Here is a 16,633-nt window from a genome sequence, read left to right on the forward strand (position 1 = left end):
AAAAGAAAAAGCATTGAACACTCAGGAACACGCAGAAATATACATTACCCTTCGTTCTTCCTATGCGTTTTTTATTATTTCTTAATAATGTATATATATAGTTGAAACAAATTTATCTTCCTTCTTATAACAAAAACTCTCCCCCCCGAAATATTTTGTGGGGGTATTTATTAACATAAGATTGCTGGTAGGAGGAAATCCCCACTGTACCCCCGCCCCCAGGATTTCGCACCCTTGTGATAGTAACAATAGCAAAAGTGCTTTCGTTGGTCCATGTTCGCATATATAAAAAAATGTCAAGCAAATTCTCACACATGCTACAGCTTTCTTGCTAACGACACAGATGTCCCAGGTTCGAATCCTGATCACGCATTTGTAATGTTGTGTTTGTTCATCCACCAATTTTATAAGTTCATTGTTTTCGGAAGGGGCTGCAATTATAAAGGTGAATGGTACGTTGCTGTTCTTTTAGAGGGGGCTGGATACAAAATATATTTCGAAATTACCATTCTTAATCTTCATTTTAAAGGTTACTCAGAGGAAAATGTTATCGAAGGTCATTTTGACAAGGTTTCTGATTACTATTTTTGTTTTATCCAAGTTCTTGACGGCGTGCATTTAAAATTTATAATTTTCTCAAAATTTCGGGAGGGGCTGTAGCCCCATCAGCTCCCCCTGCTGTGTACGCCAATTATATCAACCGAAGATGTAGAAAAACGACGTAAAATAAACAAAGGAGTGAAAATGAGAGATAACAGAAAAATGTGGATATTAAACTAGAACCTGAACAAATATTGTGTCTGACGTCATCAAATTTCCTCCCCAAAATTGATATTTGTCATCGGGTTTTCCTTTTTTCGCTTAAAATTCGGTCCGAATATCTCTGCGAAAAGGAAAATTTCCCTTCACGTGGCAACACTGACGGGGAGGGAAGGGGAAACGAGTGTTGTTTTTCTCCTGGGATGCACGGAGAGAAATCTCTCAATGATTTCATGTTTGCGCATTGAAGATGCGCCGGCGTCTACTACGCATGCGCGAGAGTCACAGTACCCTAGTTTTTTTTGCGTGCCGGCAGGAGCCGATCTTACAGACAGTTACGACAGGTGCGCAGCTCAGTGAAGACGGTGTTGTGTGTGAGATCCTGCTGTGTGTTTCAAACTACCAGTCCCCCTGTAGTGTCTTGTGTCCGGTGTCAGTGTTCGGTCCCTCCATGACTTGTGCAAGGATGACCTCTCATTGAAATGACAACCCCCTCCCTACAGTGGACATTTTATTGGTGATTGTCGTTTACAAAAATTATTATAAGTGCATCTCATCAGACCTGAGTCTGCTAGAGTCATCACACCATTATCGTCTGGTAAGTACTTAAGTTTATATCAACATCTACCTGCTTGTAACCCGGAATTTTCCATCTTTGGGGTGTAAGTTCGTATTTAGGAGGATGTAAATGTAAATCTACAGCCAAAACGACTATAAATTGGGCCTTTGTGGAATAAATTAGGGGGTGTTGAGGAAATTTTGGGGAGATGAATACTGTTGCAACCTCATATCACATGTGTAACAATTGACGATGGTGTTTGTTGCAATAAGAATTCGCAATACTTTGAGGAAACACGTTCTCACACTTTAGTATTTCAACTAAAGAAGATATGGATTTTCTAAAAAAAATGCCAGAATCAACATTCTTATTACGACCGTTGGGATATTTTGAATAAATATTTAATTCATTACTATTCCATACCAGCAATAATAAAAAATAAATCTGTATATCAGCATATTCAGTGTATTCTTGTATATATTGAAGCCGTATTTTGCTATTACACATATGATTTGAAAAACATTTATTTGTGCCGGAACAGAATGTCAGTTTCAAATGAAAGAGCTTCCTCTGTGGCGTAATGGTAACGCCGTCGGCTTGTAATCAAAGGGTCTCTGGTTCGATCACCGATAGAGATACATGGTGGTTCGAACCATATTAAACTGTAGGTCCTGTTAGAGCATAAATTGCACCTAAGTCTCGAGTGGACCCTTCGGCAGCCGTAAGGGCGATTTTTTTTCAAATTTTCCTCTTCATTCGAAACACCGCTGTGATATTCCAAAATATGAAAAATTACATACGTTTAGAATTGCTTCTAGAGCATTGACGTGAATTTTCGTGTAGTTTGCTTCCACGATTATCTAGATATTATCAATAATTTAATAGACTTACGTAATCGCGAAACGTTTGAAAACAAATGCAGCCCTTCTATTACGTGGAAGGGAGATTGACATTTGCGTGTCTTCAGAAAAGGTTAACCCCCCTCTTCAATTGTCGCAGTATTGTTGCTAACCTAAGTTCAGTGATGTGCGTCTACGCGTAAACAACGATAGTCTACATTCTACACGTAGACTATTTTATACACGTAGATTAGGTAATCTATGTAAACAACATGGCGAAAGGTGATAACAAAGGGCGCCGTGGAATTAAAAGAAAATTATACTGCGTATTAATTGCTGATGTGTGAAGAGAACTTTTCATACTCTTTCTTCCAAATTCGAACAATTTCTCACCTAGGAAGAAACCTAATATAATAAATATTTTAGTGTTTTGTGGGAAAAAGACCACTCTTGCCTCACGACTGCCATCTGTTGTTGTTTTTTGCATACTATTTATCTTCTTCCATAGTTGATGATAGAAGAGAAGAGAAATTTTGTTGTAAATAGGATTCTATTCATTTCGTTAGGAACCAATATAATTGAAAATGTCACTTTCCTTTCGTGAAAGCCTTGAAAATTAATTTTAATGCACTTTAGATTGTCTACGTAGTCTATGTAAACTACAACCTAATGTAATCTACGCGTAGATTACGTGTAGACAACGCATGTAGACGTAAACTTATAGTCTACGGCATATCAAGCTACAACGGAGATCCTTGAAGTGGTCACATTTCAGCGATTTTAATCTCACTTTGAATTAAAGTACTTAGGTTGGCGTTTAAGTCCACTTTATGCACAGTAATGATAACTGGGACTGGACCTATAGTTTAAAGTGGGATCCGAACCACTATGTGCCTCCACCAGGTATCGAACCCGGGATCCCTTCACTGCAAGGCGACGACGCTACCACTGCGCCATCGGGGAGACCGCTAGTACACTTTAACATTTGGAAAGATACAGTAGCATTGAAAATAGCATTTTCTTCACACTAACATCGAAGTTCCGGGTTCGAGTCTAGGTTGGTCATGGGTGCTCCTTGTGAGTGTGAATAAATTAATGTATTTTGAATAGCATGTGCTAAATTAGGAGCAAATGCACACATTGGTAATCTCTCTTCGGCCATGCCTCATGTTTTCTACTTGTTGCTTAGGTGCGTTCCTAGCTTAGAACTTTCGAAGTTTGCGATTGTTAAATTTTTAGACGTGTGGGTGGTGGTGATGTCGTAATTTTAGACATCTCGGGGTAGTTGGTTAATATAGACGTTGCCGGGAGTTGTCATCACGTAATTTTAGACGCCGTGATCTCGTAAATTTAGAGGTATCGAAGGTGGCAATCGCGTTATTTTAGACGCATCCGGAGCGGTAATCGCTAACTTTTACGTCGCTGGGTGTGGTGATCGCGTAATTTTAGACATCTCCGGGGCGGTGATCGAATAATTTTAGACGTAAAATGGATGGGTGATTACCATTTACTCACTATTGGATTTAGTTTTAGATTGATTGTTTTCTTGTTTTAAGTCCACTTTATGCACAGTAAGATAATCGGGACTGGACCTACAGTTTAAAGTGGGATCCGAGTGCGGTGACGTTACCACTACGCCATCGGGGAGGCCCCCCTGTTTAGTTTTAGGCAAGTAAGGTGCGATGGCTCACCACTAATCTGCCCATGGGTACAACAGCATTCTAATCGCAGGAAAAATTGAGATTTTGATGTAATAGGAAAACAACATTGCTCTAAATTTCTTCCGAGCCTTTATAATGAACCCAAGCGGAACTCTGGATTTGCTATATTATTCCTTTTGTGCAAGATGCTACTCCGTGATAATGCAAGCAAGAAACACCAGACTCATCCCACTTGGTGATTCTGCCATTGCAATCTTTACATCGGGAGCAAAAAAGCGAATTGCAAGATTGCTTCAATCATCATCTCATTATTCCTAGCAATGCTACCAGTGGTTGCCTTAATCAGCAGTTTCTGAGCGCCAGGAGAACTCGTTACCAACAGCAAGAAATTAATGTCTGAGATGACCGCGTTGAAATTCATTGACCCACTTCAGCCTATTGGCTTCTTCTTAAGAGCGAACGGCCTTAAGAGAATTTCAAGGTGGAAGGGTTTTTGATATCACTTCAAGGTATTCTTGCCTTAATTGCCGTTTTTAATTGTTCTGTCTTTATTGCTTCTAAATATTGAAATGTTTTATTGCCGTTTACCACTCTTGTGAGTGTCATTCTCTAACAACTAAAGTGGCATCAGATACGTTAAAAAAGAGCTTACTGAATTTAGTTGACGTTGTCAGACGCAATCGATATGCTCCAATCAGAAGAAGAATAGAGTTATGATGTGGTTAATCTTACCACCGTGGGAAAATATTCAATATCATCAGATTTTTGAAGCCTTCTATGGTAATAAATTCTAAACCAATCAATCATTCATTAATCAACACTGCCAGTAAAAAATCACCTGTATATAAAGTAAACTTTTACCTTTAAATATAGTAAAATATTATGGTAATATAATTTGACACTTGTTAATAATGGGGGGAAATGTATTTGTGTTCTTGCTCGTGAAAATGAATATAATAAAATGGTAAAGTTCCCTGTGCATATATCGCCGTGCCGTTAAGGCACATTTAGAGGATGTGGGGCACCATCTATTCTCGATCTAGGCCATTTTGGAGGTGATGTGATCAGCACCACGCTCCGGTCGCTTTTACTCCCACAGGGTTGCCCCCAGGTACCCATTGATTTGAGGCTGGGTGAGCCCCAGAGCCGCTTTATGCGGAGAGCAAGACCGTAGAATCAAACCCGGGTCTCCCGCGTGGCAGTCAGACACCCTACCGACTTGACCATAGCGGCTCTAATGTGTACCGGAGTGTAAAGTAAAATTTTACCCGTATATGTAGTAAAATGTTATCGTAATATAATTTAGCACTTGTTAATAACCGGGGGTGGGGGGTATTTGTATTCTTGTTCGAAAAAGTGAATATTGAATGAAAGAACGGATTCTATTCGCGAGGTGGCGGGTTCAAATCCATCCACAACTACTTTTACATGTTTTTTCATGCTTTCCTTCAGAAAGTTTCGTCGAATGAGGTAGTACATTTAACAAATGCCATGGACCTTTGTTGAGTTCTTCGTTACTTAGCGTCGCTCTTTTTCCACTTTGGTTAATCGCGACTAAGAGGATGAGCTATGATATGATGAATGTTTTGAAGGAACACGCAAAGAACGCCCAGGACGGGATTTGAACCCGGTACCCTTGACGTCGTAGTGCGTTGTGCTAACCACTCCGCCACGAAGGTTGGCTACAAAATTACGAAACTTAATAAATCATTGGCATAACTGCCAAAACTATAATTACAAGTCTTAAGAGGAATTAGTGATAGCATAATGCTAATGAATGTAAGACTTTTCTTGTAGTAATTACAGGTATTTATGTTTATAAATAGCTTACTTGAGGTATATGCATAATACACACAACTTGACCTCAATCTTTGTGAATAAGAAAAGTCTTATTTTGAAACTCGTAAAATTGAGAACTGCAGTTCCAATGGCCTACTTGGGAGTTATTGATTACAGAAAATTACTGGAAAGGCTCTTCCACGAGTCCCAATGGTATAGGGTAGTCTCCATCCATTCCTACCAGGAAAAGAGGTTAATAATCGTTGCATTAGATGCGTTTAGTAAGCCTTAAATTGTCCGAAAGACCTCTTCGGGAATCCTAATGGTGCAACGCACTTCGCTGCAAGATTGTCGACCCATAAAATCTGCATCTGGCAATTTTCGACCTCAGCGGAGATGGTAATTGACCTAACTGCTTCTAAGCTCAAGGACAAGGCTTGGGTTTTTACGGCGAGTCTTGTTGCCTAATGAACCGTGATAAATGAATGATCATCGCAATTTTGTACCGTAAAAATAACAAAACACTCTCGCCATATTTGGAGATTTGGATAGGTGATAGGAAAGCAGCTGAAGCACATTGTGGTTCAGATCCCACTTTATGTAAACTGTAGGTCAGTTCCGATTAGCCTTTCTGTGCATAAAATGGACTCAAGCAAGCAAGCAAATGTGTAATACGTATTAATTCTTGTTTAATCTCTAGATACGTATCACGTGACCAGTGATGTGCGTCTACGCGTAAACAACGATAGTCTACATTCTTCACATAGACTATGTTATACACGTAGATTACTTAATCTATGTAAACAATATGGCGAAAGGTGATAACTTAGCAAAGAGCGCCGTGGAATTGAAAGACAATTATACTGCGTATCAGTTGCTGATGTGTGTGGAGAACTTTTCATACTCTTTTTTTCAAATTCGAACAATTTCTCACCTAGGAAGAGACCTAAAATAGGCAATATTCTAGTGTTTTATGGGAAAGAGACCACTCTTGGCTCACGACTGCCATCTGTTGTTGTTGTTTGCATACTATTTATCTTCTTCCATAGTTAATAATAAAAGAGACGAGAAATTTTGTTGTAAATAGGGTTCTTTTCATTTCGTTAGGAACCAATATAGTTAAAAATGTCACTTTCCTTTCATGAAACCCTTGAAAATTAATTTTAATGCACTTTAGATTGTCTACGTAGTCTATGTAAACTACAACCCAATGTAATCTACGCGTAGATTACGTGTAGACAACGCATGTAGACGTAAACGTATAGTCTACAGCACATCACTGCACGTGACCCCAAAGTTTATGTACCTTGTTTCCTGACTTCTTGTAATTTTACAATTTATTACTTATCAGAATTTAAATTTTGGTTACAATATCAATTACATATTTATTATTTTATTCAGTTATTCCATTCTGTGCTGGCAATCATCATTCACCATCATTTCCATCTAATTTCACATTCATTCTATTAATTATTACGTATCGTAAGAACTTTTTATATTTTAAAGCCTCGTGCTGCCATCTATTATTTATTTCTGCAACCTTTATCCATTCATTGTGCCTTAGGTACGTGACAATTATATAACCTCATAGACTACAATATAAAACTTAGGAAACCTAGACATTGCTGCAAGACAGTGAAGTTAGCTCTGAAAACCATTTTCACAGCTGCATCTTAATCAGGGGTGCCAATCGTTCGCATTAATCTGTTACTGGAACACTGACCTACTAACGAACATAAACCTGAAGATTCATAGGAAGAGCTTCAGATAATACAAAGTGAAAACGACTTCCTCGCTTCTAAAACCGTCTTCCGAGCTGATTATGCTAACCATTTCCAATTATCTCAGGCTGAGAGACGACAGTCTTTAGTATGCAAGGTTTGAGCCTGTACGATTTCCCGTGTGGCATGCTGCGACTGTAAATTTCCATTTGTTATACGTAACGTTCTTTTCAGTCAAAGGAAATTGATGTTCTTTTTTCTTCGTCGATATCCGTTTCAAGTAGGATTGGCAGAAACGTGCAAGGGCAGAATCTGTGCCAAGAGAAATGAAGTTTGGAGTATAAGGGAAGGCAATACAGAGTTAGTTGTTGCTATGCCGGTTTCTGAAGACAAGAAAACATGTTGGGTGTGTAAGCTACAAGAAGATATGGCAGACGGAAGCTTGTAGTTGCCTTCTCCGTGGCGAAGTTGTGTCGACCTCCGTGGCGAAGTGGTTAGCAGAGCGCGGTACAACGCCAGGGGTTCTGGGTTCGAGTCCCGGGTAAGGCATGGGTATTTGTGTTCGTCCAGTTGATAAGAAACAAAGAAAAATGTAAGAATTGAAAAGTGTAAAAGTGAGAAAAAGAGTGAATGGTGGGGGATACCTCCGTGTAGGGGGTATTTCCTTTAAAAAAAAAAAAAAAAAAAAAAAAAAAGTGGTTAGCAGAGCGCGCTGCAACGCCAGGGGTTCTGGGTTCGAGTCCCGGGTAAGGCATTGGTATTTGTGTTCGTCCAATTTATAAGAAACAAAGAAAATGTAAGAATTGAAAAGTGTAACAGTGAGAAAAAAAAAAGAGTGGTTAGCAAAAAGGGCTACGATGCCAGGGGTCCCGGGTTCGAATCTGGGTTGGGCTCTTTGTGAGTGTCCCATCATAACTTTTATCATATCATCACTCATCGTTTCGATTAGCCAAAAGTGGCAAAAAAGCGAAGTATACTAAACCTTTTTTTGATTTGATTTGATTTAGTTTATTTTACTTCGCGTTTTGTGCCTCTTGGCTAATTTGCGAAGATGGGGATGAGTGATGAAATGATGAAATGGATGAATGGACATTCACAAACAACCAAGCCCGACCAGGATTCGAACCCGGACCCTTGGCGCCGCAGCGCGATGTGCTAACCACTCGGCCACAGGGTCGGGCTTATACTAAACCAAATCAATCAATTATATCTTGTAAAATTATCTTATAGTACAAATCTACATCTAACAAGTACAAACTACCATCACTTAGTAAGATCTCTCTCAGAACAGAAGTCAAACATAGCTACTAACTAACTAACTCTCTAGCCTTCTTAAACCCGAAGGTTCATGGCTGCAGCAGCTATTTCAATACTTTTTATTATCTCACGTTTCTGGGCTAATTGTTACGATGGGGATGGATTGATGCAAAAAAAATTGCAAAACAAATGCGAAGAAATGTCAAAACCGGGATTCGAACCTAGTAGCTTTCGCTTACTCCTTTCACAGAAGCAATAATGGATTTTTTCACCCATCGCATAACTTACATGAACTTGTATATGCCAAGCTCGTTAGTTGGACTAGCCACCAGGTTCGAATCCCATCCTTTACGAATGTCCCTTCATCAATTTCATCTTCGCATCACTCATCCTTATCGTCGCGATTGGCCAAAAGTGGCAGAAAGGCGACGCTAAATAACAAAAACAAAAAACAACACAAACATGTCCATGACTGTACACTCTACACGAGCCGTATAGGTGAACACGAGCGAACAGCTAGGCAATCATGAGAAATTAAAAATCAATTTTCTGGTACTAATAAATGTCTTAAAAGGGTGTTAATGTCAAGAAGAATTTGAGGACCGGTGTGATTAACACCCCAAAACGAAGAAAGAAAAACCTTTCCAGCATTACCAGGAACCAGTGTTTTACAACTTAACTGCCGCCACATTTCGTAAATTGACAGTAATTTACCCAACTCACGACAAATTTTATACCTCTCTTCGCCAGTAAAAAGGTGCTTGAGAGAAGGTACAGGTTGCGTGGGTCCAATGGTACCAGATAAGACTCCATTTAGGAACCAGAAGTAGGGCGTTTGATACATAATTACGATTGGGAGGAAAGGTAGCAGAGGCTTGAAAATTCACTCACTTCACCTGAGGTTGGCTTCTGCTCCAGAATGTGGCTCTTGTAGGAAAGAATGCCGATTTGTCCCCGGGCTAAAACCTTCTTTTTCTTTCCCCTTCCTCTTCTACTCAACCACATTGGCGTGTGTATTATGTGACGGAACCTCCAGCTTCGACTCAGGTATGCTGGTCGGAGGATCTTTCTGAATGAAGACTCGCTTCCGTCCGTCTGACACCGATAAGACTGCCATCCAGTGTTGCCAACCCTAGCATAAAAATGCTAAACCTGGTACAATTTGAGGTTCATTGGCACTGAGCACCCTTTGTTTGCATAATTTGCAAACCTGCTTCTCTGGGAGCGAGAAATTCAATTATAAAGACGATAATTTGAGAAATTAGAAATTAAATTATATTCATATCTTATTTCCGGTCCAATCACACCCTCTTCTCTTCATATTTTCATTATTCTCCCAAGTATACCTCGCGAGCAACATGGCAAGAAGTCGGTAGAAAGTTGTGGGGCAATATGGAAGTCAGGGCCTCCCCGATGGCGCAGTGTTAGCGTTCTTGCCTTGTAATCAAGGCGTCCCGGGTTCGATACCCGGTGGAGGCACAAGTGATTCGGATCCCACTGTAAACTGTAGGCCCAGTCCCGATTAGCCTTACTGTGCATAAAGTGGACTTAAAACAACCAATCAACCAATCAATATGGGAGTCATCTCGTCCGAAGAGAATTATAATAATAAATTAATATTACTAATTATCAATAAGAGTAGTAATTCATAATTATAATTATAGACCCTAGCACAATTTATCAGCATTTAGCATAATTTCACAGATTAAACCACTTTTTATTATCTGGAGGTTGGCAACCCTGCTACCATCTTCAAGAAGCGTTCCACTTTTCGAGTTGGAGTGAAGGCGTTTTGGTGTGGGGAGGAAGCTGTATGGTTTCTTAAGCTGTTTACTAATGCAGAACCACGCTGATGCAATGTGGATGCGCGTTTTACAACACTCATCCTCTTATCATTGTTACAGCAGTATTGTTGAAGTCATTGTTTAATCTAACATAATCGTCCCAATGGTCTTCAGCATATTGTTAGGGCCTCCCCGATAGCGTAGTGGTAACGCTGTCGCCTTGTAATCTGTTCGATATCCGGCGGATGGGATGCTACCTTAAACTTGTAGGTCCAGTCCCGATTAGCCTATAAGTGGACTTTAATACAAACTTAAAATGCCTTGAAAGTAACATTACTATCTACAACGTAGAATACTGGCTGCATTTATAACAGCAATATTAAATTTAGTATAATATGAAGTCGCTTTTGTGCCACTTTTGGCTAATTTGCGAAGATGAGTGATGCCATGATGAAATTGATGAATGGACACGCACAAACATCCATGCCCATGCCGGGATTCGAACCCGCGACCCCTGGCGTCGTAGCGTGATGCGCTAACCACTCCGCCACGGGGGCCGGCTGATGTAATGAAGAAACGTGACGTATTGCGTTGAATACTAAGAAGTCATACATTAAATTAATATCATTACAGAAAGGAATCCAGCTGCCTAACAATTTTGACATTTGTTTATACCACGCTTGTTGTCAGAGTGCCTATTCAAACAATGTGAGTCACGATATCGAATGTAAAAATAAAAAACAACTCTTAAGTTATCTAACAATTCTACCTGACGTCGATGTTATTCACATAATTCGTTGCGTAACGAAAACGGTTGTGAACAATGACAACGTAACAAGTGGGAAGAAGTGACCGGAAACTGTTATAAAAACAAAAGAAAGACACAATTACAACCTTTCAATGACACCTTTCTGACGTAATAGGGGAAACTATTTTATTCGTGATTCACTTATTTGTCCTGAAGGCATGCTCGATATTCCATGGACTAGATTCAGTGTATAATACTCTGATAAAGACCTCCCATATGGCATGTCTGTATTGTCGTCGCCTTGTAATCAATGAGTCCCAGGTTTGATACCTAGTGGAGGCACGCAATGACTCGGATACCACTTTAAACTGTAGGCCCAGTCCCGATTAGCCTTCTGTGCATAGAGTTGAACAAACTGAAAGTGGTACTCCGGCTTCATAGTCAGAGAGAAATATTTGTGGTTGAGTTGTTTTAAAAGTCCATTTTATGCAGATATAGGCTAATTGTGACTGGACCTACAGTTTAGGGATCCGAACTAGTATGTGCCTCCACTTAGTATCGGATCGAATCCCAAGTAAGGTATAAATGTATTCCTTCTTATCTTGATGTTCGACTCCTGACTTCGTCTCCGAAGATTCGTGCTTCGAATCCAGAACATGACATGAACATTCTTAATTGTATATTTGTTATTTAGCCTATCTTTTCTGCCACTTTTAGCCTAATCGCGACGATGAGAGATGATCAGATGAAATTGATGAATATACACTCACAAAGAACACAGATGCCTGGGCCGAACTCGGTAATTTCGGTCGCAAGTCCGAGAATCGATTTAACGCTCTCAGCTGGCATGGGTTCTCATTGTTTTTGCTCTGTAGCCTATTTCATCTAATCATCATTCATATTTAACGTTATGCATAATCTAAAGAAGAACAAAAACTATTAAAGATAAACTATGGACAAACAGAGGGAAGATTAATAGAAGATAGCAGATCTAATTAGTAAATTATGATTACAGAAAGATGGGCAGTTAGGTTTTTGTATGATAAATTTTAACTCTTTTATTTTATCTGGGCATTGATAGAATAACAGCTAGATGTCGGGCACACCTGGTACTGTCTCTGACACGACCAATGTTGCCAGTACACCATAACTTAGGAAAAACATACTTTCTTATAAATATGCCATATTTAGCCCTACAAAATCAATTGATGATGTTCATTAGTTTAGAGAAGAATATTTTGTCAAAGTATTGTCACCTCACCTGTGTAGAACGGAATATTATTATTAAGACCACTTAAATATACACTAAAAAAGTTACTCTGAAGAGTTTTAAAGCATGTTAACTATCAACACAAAACCAGTCTTGAGACAAAGTACGAATACTGCATTTAATAATACACAGAGAAAGGTAGAGACAGCAAAATGTAGTAGAATTTCACAGAACGTTAAAAACTTGGGTACAGGAAGTTCAAGACAATTAGGGAGGAAGCCGAGAGATGGCGCTGAGAGCTAATTCAACATAAATTTAAGAAGCGAGCTTACGTTTGTCACGCAAGGGATGTCGAGGGTCGGTGTACGAACGAAAACAATCGCTGAAGCATAATTAAAGGCCACACGTTTCGAATTAATTAATTGAGTTCTTTGTGTGTAGCATGAGCACACAAGTCCTGCAAGGAATAAATGGAGATTTGAACAGTACTGAGGAAAAGCAACTTAACCAGATACAGTTGTGGGAGAAGGATCCAGCGAAGTTACTTGTACTTGTAAGGATAGATGCGGGGAAAAGGATCTGGTGATTTCAACATGGGAATAGAACAGAGGCTCTTCTATCAATTGCTGTAAGACTGTAATATTAGTATGCATTTGCCTATCTCCGTGGCGGAGTGGTTAGCAGAGTGTGCAACAATGTCCCGGGCTGGACATGGACGTTCTTCGTGAATCTCCCATTATGAATTTCACCATATCACACATTCTCATCGCCGCGATTTTAAAATTTTTAATAGATTTTTAAAATCCATTTACAGGTACCTATCTACCAATCGTCTTTATAATTATCACGTACACCCAACAGCAAAAGAAACAGTAGACGAATTGTCCATCGCCATTTTCATTCCGCCTGCATTACACAGTGTGATGATATGAATTGAAATAATGATAAGCAGAGGGCAATGCCCGCTTCGAACTAACGTAGTTTCATTCCTTAAAACAACACAGGATGTAGAATAAAAAGTAATGAAAATAGCTGTGGGCAATTCGCCTACGATTATCTGTGCCGTTGACTGTACCACATTTGATTTTTGATTGTTCACGTTTCATACGTGAAAATCACGCTTACATTATGATCTTTAAATCGAAAAATGTGCTGCAATATGTTAATAAAACTAGTAGTAAGTGGAATACACACATAAATTGGAATTTTTCTACTTGCGGTAGTTTTTGGGGCTTTGTCTATATACTACTCGAGGCCAATAACACCACTTCAAAGCCATCGATGCGAACACACACGTTAACACCTCCCTAAAGGTGTTTAACCTTCGATGATTTATTTTCACCATGAGCGGAAATTAATTTTATTAGAAATTTTGCACCAGCGTGCACCACTTCTTGCGAGAAGGGTTCTCTGAAAGCGAAAAGATATTGTACTTCCGCAGATTTACGTTCAACTCAACCAGCAGAGTTGTTGAAGCATAGCACTACTTTTGGAAACTGGCATGTAACAAATTTACATGTTCTCGCTCGATTGGTTGTAGTACTTCCATACAGATAGAAATATTCTCTAGACATATGACAAGTATCCCAGAGTGTTCTTTTTCAATAACAAAATACAGTCTGTATCTCTCTCCTACACGGCTAGATAACCTTACGTGGCTGATTGATAAAGATTGTGGTAACGGATAAATGTATTCCTCTTATTTCATAATACTGTTATGAGCATTTTTGATATTATATCCCCATTTCTACATGTTTTACTCACTATATACATAGACCATAAGCTGTATAAGGATAGAATATATATTGTAAAACAGGTTAAGTGTTATTTTCAGTAATTTACTTATCAACCGTGAGTGAAATGTTGGTTTCAAATGGCGTTTACTGTGCCATCTAGCGGGAAATTATGTCCAAATATTTTCCGTTACAGTCCAAGGGAATCTGGCGAATAGAAGCAAGGTTAGGTCATATAGAGATTAAAGAGACTCAAGGGAGTGAGCGTTAGGCACTATAAAATATTTCTAATTTCCTTTTCTAATCTAATTGTTCTAAGACAAAAATGGTTATGGGAGTTATTTCAAGGTCGTTTTTACATTTACCATTTTTTCCAGAGTTCTTTATTACTTCAATTTGAAAATTTCAATTTTTTCGAAATTTCGACTGGGGCTTCTCCATCCGCCCCCGCTTTTTTGCGTACGCCATTGTATGAGCGTAAAGTGGGCTCAAAGAAAACATTAATTCACGCATGTTAACATCTTTATTATATTGATTATTCATAGGCTGCTCTACAATCTAAAATACAAATACGTTGAAGTTGGTCAATTTGGTTCACAAATACGTTGAAGTTGGTCAATTGGGTTCAAATATCGATACTGTACCGGAAATAATCAACAACATAGGCTTGTGTCAATTTTCCCAAACAATGAATGATGAAAACAGAAAAAGCTATCGTGTTTTAACAAGCCTTGCGACGCCCTCTGTGGCAAAGTGGTTAGTGTAGTGGGCCACGACAGCCAGGTGTCCTAGGTTCGAATCCTCCAAAGGCCAGGGCCTGACTGAGCGACGTTTTCCATTGGGTGACGCGTTGTTAGCGCATCGGGTCCCATCGCAGCTATTTTTTGGTTTTCGACATTTTTTTCTTTCAAGTAGCTCTCCAATTGCCCTCATAGCTATATATTTTGGCGCCCTAGGCAGCATTGTGTCCCCACCCCCTCCCCTATATCAAGCACCGACATTTTATATGCGTCCTTCGATATTTTCTTTATATTCCATTGTGATATTTGCATCCTACAAATTTGGAAGCAAAGAAAAACTTATTACAAAATAATATAGGTTATATTTAAAGATTCGTAAAGTCTGCGAATGGCAACAAATATCATAAACTAACAACAATAACAGCGGTGTGTTATAGTGAGGGCTTTATTTTTCGAAAAGACTTCCTAGAGAAATGCATTTCAGGGCAAGTTAAGAATGTCAGTAAGTAAGCATGTAACTTGATATCAACCTCAGCGATCGAAAATAATTTATGATTCAGATCTTTTCGTGACGTGGTCGAACAGGGAACGTAATGTACAGAGTTGAATGATGCCAGTGGCGGGGAGAGAGGGGGCAGTTTCCCCCCACTTATGCCCCCAAAGGAAGTAACTAGGAGTCATTTCATGACATCAAATGGAACAAATGTCGAGTAACACCTTCTTCTCTCCTCCCCTTACCACTGCCAAGTGCAAATTTCTCCGTCGCGCATTCTATGTTGTGTTAAAGAAAGAAGAAAAAAGCTTTGGATGGCGTCATCTGTGACCGGCGTCCTAGACTTCAGCTTAGTGGCGGCGATTAGGGGGGACAGTTCCCCCCTCCCCCCACTTTTCGCCCATACTGTCTTTGCCCACCGCGGTTTTGGAACCCAATCGCCGCCATTGCTTCAGCCCCCTAGCCTACCCCTCGCTACTGGCCCGGTCCTCACAACGCTGGGTAAACGTTAAAATTTTGGATGTTCCCAGCGGGAATCGAACCCAGGACCGCCCGGCACCAAAAGCGAGAGCGCTAGCCAGTTGGCTACGTGGGAACCAGACTACAAACTGAAAGAACTTCAAACTCAAGTATGCTCCATCCACATCTCATGCACGCTTGGCATTATTTCCAACAATGGTTGCGAAAATCGTAACGCATCGAAGCCACCACGCAACAACCCATCCCCCATTTCTTCATATCTTCCATCATGCACTTCCTCTCCACCCGGTTTCAAATTACATGTTTATCTCTTAGCCTCAACAGCTCCTTTCTTTTCCTTCACCCGTGGTGTCCTTGTCCACAAATTCCTTACAAATTATGCAACGCATCCAGCCAGCAGTCCAGTCCATCAAAGGAATGCACCGTTCCTAATTTAATAACGCTTCTGACCTCCCAGCTGCTATACTTTCTCTATGTCGCTTGTGGTTCTACCGGATGCATAAGCTTGAGCCGTAAAAATGTGAAAACTCCCGCTGACTCAATGAGCGAGTGTGTCTGTTATTATTTTTTCCCCCGTCGCTCTTCATAATGACTATCGCCGTGCATCATCAAAACGAAGCACTTTCACCGCACGTCCGTACGTTGAACTCACCTCCAGAACGATGGGTTTAAATTGAAGTTAATTCTTGACTGTTTGTGTTGCTGGCGCGCGGTGCGGAAAGCTAACAATGGACACTTTCGATGCTATTCAAAGTACCCCGTACTCGAATTGAGCCGATGTTTTCATTGTTCTGTTCTGGCTAGAGATTTTTTCTAGGCAAAATCTGATACCAAAATATGCATTGGAAGCTTCAATGTGCAACAATGAAC

At 39.9% G+C, this 16,633-nt stretch overlaps 1 protein-coding gene across 1 annotated transcript in view; it reads left to right on the top strand.

The window, feature by feature from the left end:
- The first annotated feature begins 1,106 nt into the window (after positions 1-1,106).
- LOC146002374 (uncharacterized) overlaps positions 1,107-16,633 on the top strand; it is a 106,048-nt gene continuing 90,521 nt past the window's right edge. The window contains exon 1 of the mRNA XM_083140103.1: positions 1,107-1,357. The gene's annotated coding sequence lies outside the window, so the exon portion shown is untranslated. The remainder of the gene's footprint in view (positions 1,358-16,633) is intronic.

The sequence above is a fragment of the Lepisma saccharinum genome, chromosome 18 (genome assembly GCF_977018435.1).
Source record: "Lepisma saccharinum chromosome 18, izLepSacc3.1, whole genome shotgun sequence".
Lineage (NCBI taxonomy): Eukaryota > Metazoa > Arthropoda > Insecta > Zygentoma > Lepismatidae > Lepisma > Lepisma saccharinum.